This window comes from Echinops telfairi, unplaced genomic scaffold (assembly GCF_000313985.2).
Source record: "Echinops telfairi isolate 266 unplaced genomic scaffold, ASM31398v2 ScPeMD7_2291;HRSCAF=2852, whole genome shotgun sequence".
Taxonomy (NCBI): Eukaryota; Metazoa; Chordata; class Mammalia; order Afrosoricida; family Tenrecidae; genus Echinops; species Echinops telfairi.
In genome coordinates, this window is record NW_022106189.1 from 44895183 (window position 1) to 44901497 (window position 6315).

The 6315-nt window shown below is 57.4% G+C and overlaps 1 protein-coding gene across 1 annotated transcript in view; it reads left to right on the forward strand.

Moving 5' to 3' along the window:
- Positions 1-476: 476 nt before the first annotated feature.
- LOC101642357 (oxidative stress-induced growth inhibitor 1) overlaps positions 477-6315 on the forward strand; it is a 50917-nt gene continuing 45078 nt past the window's right edge. Inside the window, exon 1 of the mRNA XM_045293567.1 lies at positions 477-492. The gene's annotated coding sequence lies outside the window, so the exon portion shown is untranslated. The remainder of the gene's footprint in view (positions 493-6315) is intronic.

Consider the following 6315-nt stretch of genomic DNA (forward strand, 5'->3'; position numbering starts at 1 on the left):
CATTAAACTGTATTAAAGGCATTAAGAAGGTTGAGAACCACTGCCCCAAGGGCAGGTGCGTGATGGTCCGGGAGGCAGAAATGACTTTTGGGATGGGGAGGGTTGGTGCAATTCCTCACCTTCCCTCCAACCCTACAGGACATCCTTGATGCTAGCCCTGCCCCCTCCTGGAATCCAGCTCCGCCCCTTCCTCCCAGGGAACAGGAAGTGGCCTTGACCTGGATCCTTTCCTGAAATCAGGCCCCTGATGCCCTCAGCATTCGCCCTAGACCTCCCCTGGCCTGAGGAGACAGACCTGAGCCCTATTCCTGGCCAGCCAGCCCTAAAGCCAGCACCCCACTCCTGGACCCTCGGGTGCAGCACAGACCCCTCCTCTCAGTTTCCCCGGCCTGGTTCTCACCTGGCCCCCTCTCTGCAGCGACCCAGGCTACTCCAGCCCCACCACTACATCCATTCCTCGGAGGACCTCGTCTCTTCCTCCTTCAGCACCAGGTCTGTGCCAATGCCTCCCCTATCGTATGCCCTCCCCTTAGCTCACTGCTGATGTGGAACCTTCTGGTGGCTCTCGGTGAGGGGTATGGAGCCCTGGTGAGGTAGTGGTTCTGAATTGGGCTGCAATCCGCGTGGTCGGCAGTTTCAACCCCCCAGCAGCTCCGTGGGAGAAAAACTGGGCTTTCTACTCCCGGCCAACAGTCACCGCCTCACACACCCACAGGGGGACGCTGTTCTTAGGTTTCTGGGGTGGGAAGTACCTCGGTTCTTGGCTTTGCACGAGAAAGTATTCACACCAAAGCCTGGTTTGTGATCCGAGTGGATTTTCATAAAGGACAGAAGAAATTTCAGGTTTTACAGTCACTGAACATGGGCAACCTGGTGGCACATGGGCACACCCACACGTGGCAGCCTGAGGCCAGGGAGACCATGGCACTGCCGAGCAGGCACAGGACGGGAGCAGAAGGGTGAGGAAGAAGTGGGGGAAAGGGCAGGGGGTCTCGCGGTAAAAGTGTTTGAGACCTCTGGCTGGAAGGCGTGGTGGAAGGTATTGGTTGACCTTGTTGACTGAATTAAGCCCAGGTGTGCCTGGCTCGGGCTTGACTTGACACATACCCAGTAAGTCTTTGTGGCTGGCCCAGGGCTCACCTGATTCCCAGTAAGTCTTTGTGGCTGGCTCAGGGCTCACCTGATTCTCTTCCAATCTCCTGTAGGGGACCTTCAGGCATGCAGACGGACAACCCCCTGTCCCCACTTCTCTCTACCTGTCCCTGAGTCAGCATTAACTCGATGGCAGTGAGTGAAGGAAGGTGCCCTGGAGATGGTGTTGGGTCAGTGTTGGACTGCTAACCTCAAGGTCTGCAGTTCAAACCCACCTGCCGCTCCTATGGAGAACATTGAGGCTGTGTGTTCCTGTACAGATTTACAGCCTGGGGAACCCATGGGGTAGTTCTGCTCTGCCCTGCAGGTCGCTGTGGGTGAGAACGAACTTGATGGCAGAGAATCAATGAAGGGCAAGGTTGCTGAGACCCCTTCCCAGGGGCCATGGCCACTCCAGGAAGAAAGCAGCAGGGGGCTCGGTCCCAGGGCATATTCCTGGTGTGCGGGGTGAGTGAACAACTTGCCCGTCGCTTGAGTGACGTCAGCTACTCCACCTGGGACTGGTGGTCTCTTGTGACAGCTCCCTCTGAGCACAGAGAGCCCATGCCCAGGATTCCGGGCAAGAGTCCAGCCTCCATGGACCACAGATCTCAGCGGGAGGGACGCACAAGAGGCGGAAGAGACCGGGCCCTGCCCTAGACTGGGGACCACCGCCCTGGTCAAGTGGAGAACGCGTGGCGTCCTGGAGCGAGGTCCAGAGCCCCCTCCGGCCAGAGGCACAGGCCCATCCTCGAAGCTGAAGCTGAAGCCAGGCCCAGCTGGAGGAGGCTCACCTCCAGTGCCTCCGATCGATTCCGCCACCCAAACACCTCCACCTGTGCTGCAGGTCAGCTGCCCTGAGATGAGGATGGCAGGGGGCCCCTCACCCTACAGCAGACACCTCAGCACCCCAGCCAGGCTGCGCCTTCCACCTCCAGCCTCCAAAGGCCCTGTCCAGACCTGACAGTGCCCGCTGGCAGGCGCCATGCAGGGTCAAATGGCAGACTGCCCAACATGGAAAGCGAGAAATTCGAGAAATCCGCGCAAGCAGCCCAGGGCCTGTCAGGTCCTGCTCCGACACAGCCCAGCAGCGAGGCATGAATCTCACCTATAAAGACCCAACACCCTCCTCGCTCTGCGGCCCCTCTGGGTGGTGCCTGCCTGGAGCGCCATTCCAGCGGTTCCCCTCCCTGTAAAATGACCAAGGGGCCCTTGATCTCTCGCTGCAGGGAAGGGCCCGATCCAGGCAAGGGGCCATCCCCGGTTGTGCCCTTATCTGGTGGTGATGGTGAAGATGGCAATGGGGATGAAAGCTCCAGTGGTGGTGAAGAGGGTGTCGTAGGGGGAAGAGATGGAGAATGGTGGAGGTGCTGGGGATAACGGTGATGGTGAAGATGACCGTAGAAAGATGAAGTAACAGTGATGGAGATGGCGGTGACAGTGGAGATGATGGGGTTGATGATGGTGACAGCAGTGTTGAAGATGACCATGGAGACACTCAGGAGGGTGAAGAGGGTCACAACAGTGATGGAGATATTGGTGATGCTGTGGAAGGTCGCGGCGGCAACAAGAAAGGTAAGGAAGATGATGACAACCAACCAGAAGCAACCGCCACAACTTAGGTAGTTAGGTCTCCACCCAGGGCGATCGCGGGGAGTTGCCGAGAAAGCCCTGTCCGGGCTTTGGGGATGGACTTGGGAGGAACGGAAGATAAGCGAGACTTGGGGGTCTCCGTCCACGTGTGCAGCACTGCCCTCGCCACCCCTCCATGTGCTTATCTCTTAGTGTTGCCAACAACAGGACCTGCCTCCGAGGATGCTGGGAAGACTCATTCAACCGCGCATCTGGTAGCCAATGTAACAGCATCTGGTAGCGGGTGCCATACATCACAGCTTGTGTTGTTAATCTTTTCCCCCGGTCGGTTGTCCTGCACCTGCTGGCTCACCATATCTGCTGGCTGGTCCCGGGGCCGCCCTGCCACCTCGCCCCTGACAGCCTGCCTTGGAAGATCCTCACAGAGCCTGGCTGGCCTGAGGCCCAGGGACTCGTCACCAGTTCAGTGAAGATGCACCCCATGGCCCTTCTAGGTGCCCACAAGGAGCAAGACTCGGAGTTCACAGGTTAGAGGGAGATGTGAGCTCACGAACAGGTCACAGAGGTCTGCAAGCACCCCGACTCCACGTGGACAAGACCCAACTCTGGATCCCCGACTGATTGCTCTCTCCATCGCCCCGTCCACTGCCTCCCCATTGTGGTGGGCAGTCCTCACGCCCATGAACCCCAGGGGTGGTGGGAGTCAACTGGGACCACTGAGAGCCAATGGGGTGCATCTCTTCCCAAGACTCTATTCATCAGATGGAATCCATCAACCTAGCACAAGTGTTTACACCATGGGAATTGGTAGGCACTGCACATTGAGGCTTCTACATTGACTGGCTGACACTCCTGAGCAGGCTCTGATTTTAATCCATCGTCAAGTCCAGTAGATGGTTAGCTCCCAAATGGGCCAAGGCTCCATCCATTCTTCCGTCTTCTCTACTTGCACAGCCAGCATCCTAGCGCAGGTTCTCTCTGAACGACCGGCACAGCCTCTGATGTCTCCTTGCTCAGTCATGAATTCCCCAGCTCAAATCTCCAGCTCAGTGCTCCCCATTGGGAGCCTGAGCTTGTCTCCAAGGATCCACGGCCAGGTCCAGGGGTCCTCCCACCTCTTCCCTACGGTGTCTCCAACAAAACAAGTCAATGGGGACCCAGAGTTTCTGTCTGGACTCTTGCTCTGCCTGCGAGGAAATAGCCCAGGGCCTGCATCTGACCCCTGCCCTGTGTCAGCAGGAAGAAGGAGAAGTCAATGCCGCACCAGCCCAAGGCCAGTGCTACAGGGCAGAGGTCAGACATGCCTCCAACCTCCACCCCCCTCTACCCTATTCAGACACCCACCAGCCTTCCCACGGCGCTCTGTTCCTCCCCTGGGTTCATTCATTCTGCCGAGTCCATCCATTCATTCAATAGTCAGAACTTGACAGCACTCGCTTTTTATAGGGGCTTATTCAGGAAGCTACCAGCTGACAAAAGTCAGCTGAGTGTAGGACTGCAAACTGCAAGGTCGGTGTTCAAAACCACAAGCCTCCTTGTAGGGGAAAGATGAGGCTGTCTGCTCCTGTGAAGATGTACAGCCTTGGGAACCCTACCTCGGGTCACTATGAGTCGGAAGTGATGCCGACGGCAGTGTGTTGAACAGGCTACAAAGCTGTGCGGTACTGTGTGGTGGGGGGGTGGGGGGGCCCACAGCAGTTCTCAGCTGTGCTGGGGGCAGGTACCTCTCTCTCTGATCCTCGGCCTCTCAGCCACGTGGTCACTTGGCCTCTGCCTGGCCCGATGGGCCCTGCTGCCTCACAGTCTGGGTGCGGCGACCTCTGCTATCTCTCCCACTTGAGACAAGGATCTCACACAAGCGCTGCTGGCTGCTTAGGGGCCACGGGATTCTCTCACCCTGCTTCTGGGGTGACTCCCTTCTCCCCAGAGGGATGGTAAACGGGCCAGTCCACTATCCGTGTCCACCTGCCTGCGAGGCGTGGTGCATAGATACAGCGACATGGGAGAAGAGTGGTGTTGAATCTGTTTCCAATCTCCACAGACACCACCCTGCCTACCTCCCCGGTCCCTTGCCAGCTCAAGTGCCACCTCTCCAGGGGGACTCCTGTGACTCTCCCTGATGTCCTGTGTTGTGAAGTCAATTCCGACTCACAGCCACCCTGTAGGACAGAGTAGAGCTTCCCCCGGGGGGTTCCCAGGCTGTCATCGTGTGGGGGACCTGCCTCCACAACCGAATTGGTCCCAAGGAGGGAGGGTTGTGTCGTTGAAGGGTCAGTAAAAGAGACATCAGACAAGGCATGCAAGGGCTCCCCTCTTCCATGGAGCCTGGAACCAGAAAGAGCGCGCAAGTGCATTTCCAGGCATAATTAATCGCCAGGCAAGCCAGCCACGCCGTACACCTCCGTAGCAGGAAAAGGAGGTGCTAGGGGCCCACATGTGTCAGGAAGGCACGTATGTAACAAGGCAGACAGGTTCCAGAGTTAAGATGGCAGCTTAGCCTTGGTGGTCCCTTCTCTGGCTTGACCTTAGGTTAAGGCCACCATACGTCCCGCTTTTTGGTGTTTTAAAAAAGTCCCGATTTTTGGAAAGAATGCACAACAAACTATTTGGTCCATATAGATAGACCAAATCTTTAATCAAGAACACCCCCACCCCACCCCCGTCAATGGTGTCCCTCTTTAAATCTGGTCACCTTACCTTAGGTGGCCCTGAGAGCTCGTCTCCAGGGGGGCAATCTGTGATCCTTCTCAGAAGGGAGCTGGCTGCACTTAGGGTGTGGGACAGACAAGGGGGTCTGACTGCTCTCCCTGGCAGACAACCTTCAAGCGTATCGTAAGCAGTCATGTGCTTGCTTGTAAGAAGCATCCTAAGAGTAGGGCTATTATGGGGGGAGACTGTGGGGACGATTTTGAGTCTGGAGAATGTGACTGGGATTCATCGCCAGCTCATGAAGCTGAAGGCCTTCCTCGCCAGTCTGCCTCCCAGACTCCTTAAATGCCAGCGTGGAGACTTTGTCTGCATGCATTCTCTTCCGGGTTCTCCATCCCGTCCCCTACCCCTCACCCCCACCCACCCCACCCCCCATCGTAATGGGAACAGACACCTCAACTTTCTCACAAGGAGTGGCTGGGTGAGTTTGAACCTCCCAGAAACCTACAGGTGTGAGTCCCGACGCCTGACCCGCAGTGCCACTAAGGTTCTTAGCCACCTCCATGATTCTCAACAAAGCCCCACTCGCTGCTGCATGTGGGCGGGAGGTACCTGCTGTCTTCTGGCTTAGCTAGCGCCTGGGCTGTGAGCCGCTCGGGGAGACCCCCAGGTGACACAGCAGGCCGTGATCTGGGCTGGTCTCTGCAGGCTGGTTTTCTGCGTGGTCTCCAGGCTTCTCTTCAGAGGTACCTCTGAGTGGACTCAAACCCTCAACCTTTCGTTAGCAGCCCAGCACACTGCCAGCTTGCAGGGTCTCCAGGGCACAGCAGGAACACGGAAGCTCTCGCTGCTGTTTGGGACAGGGAAGGAGAGGCAGAGCAGAAGGAGGTTGGTCCCAGTAGGGCAACAGGATGGGACGGGGGAGGCAGGTTTGCCGTCGTC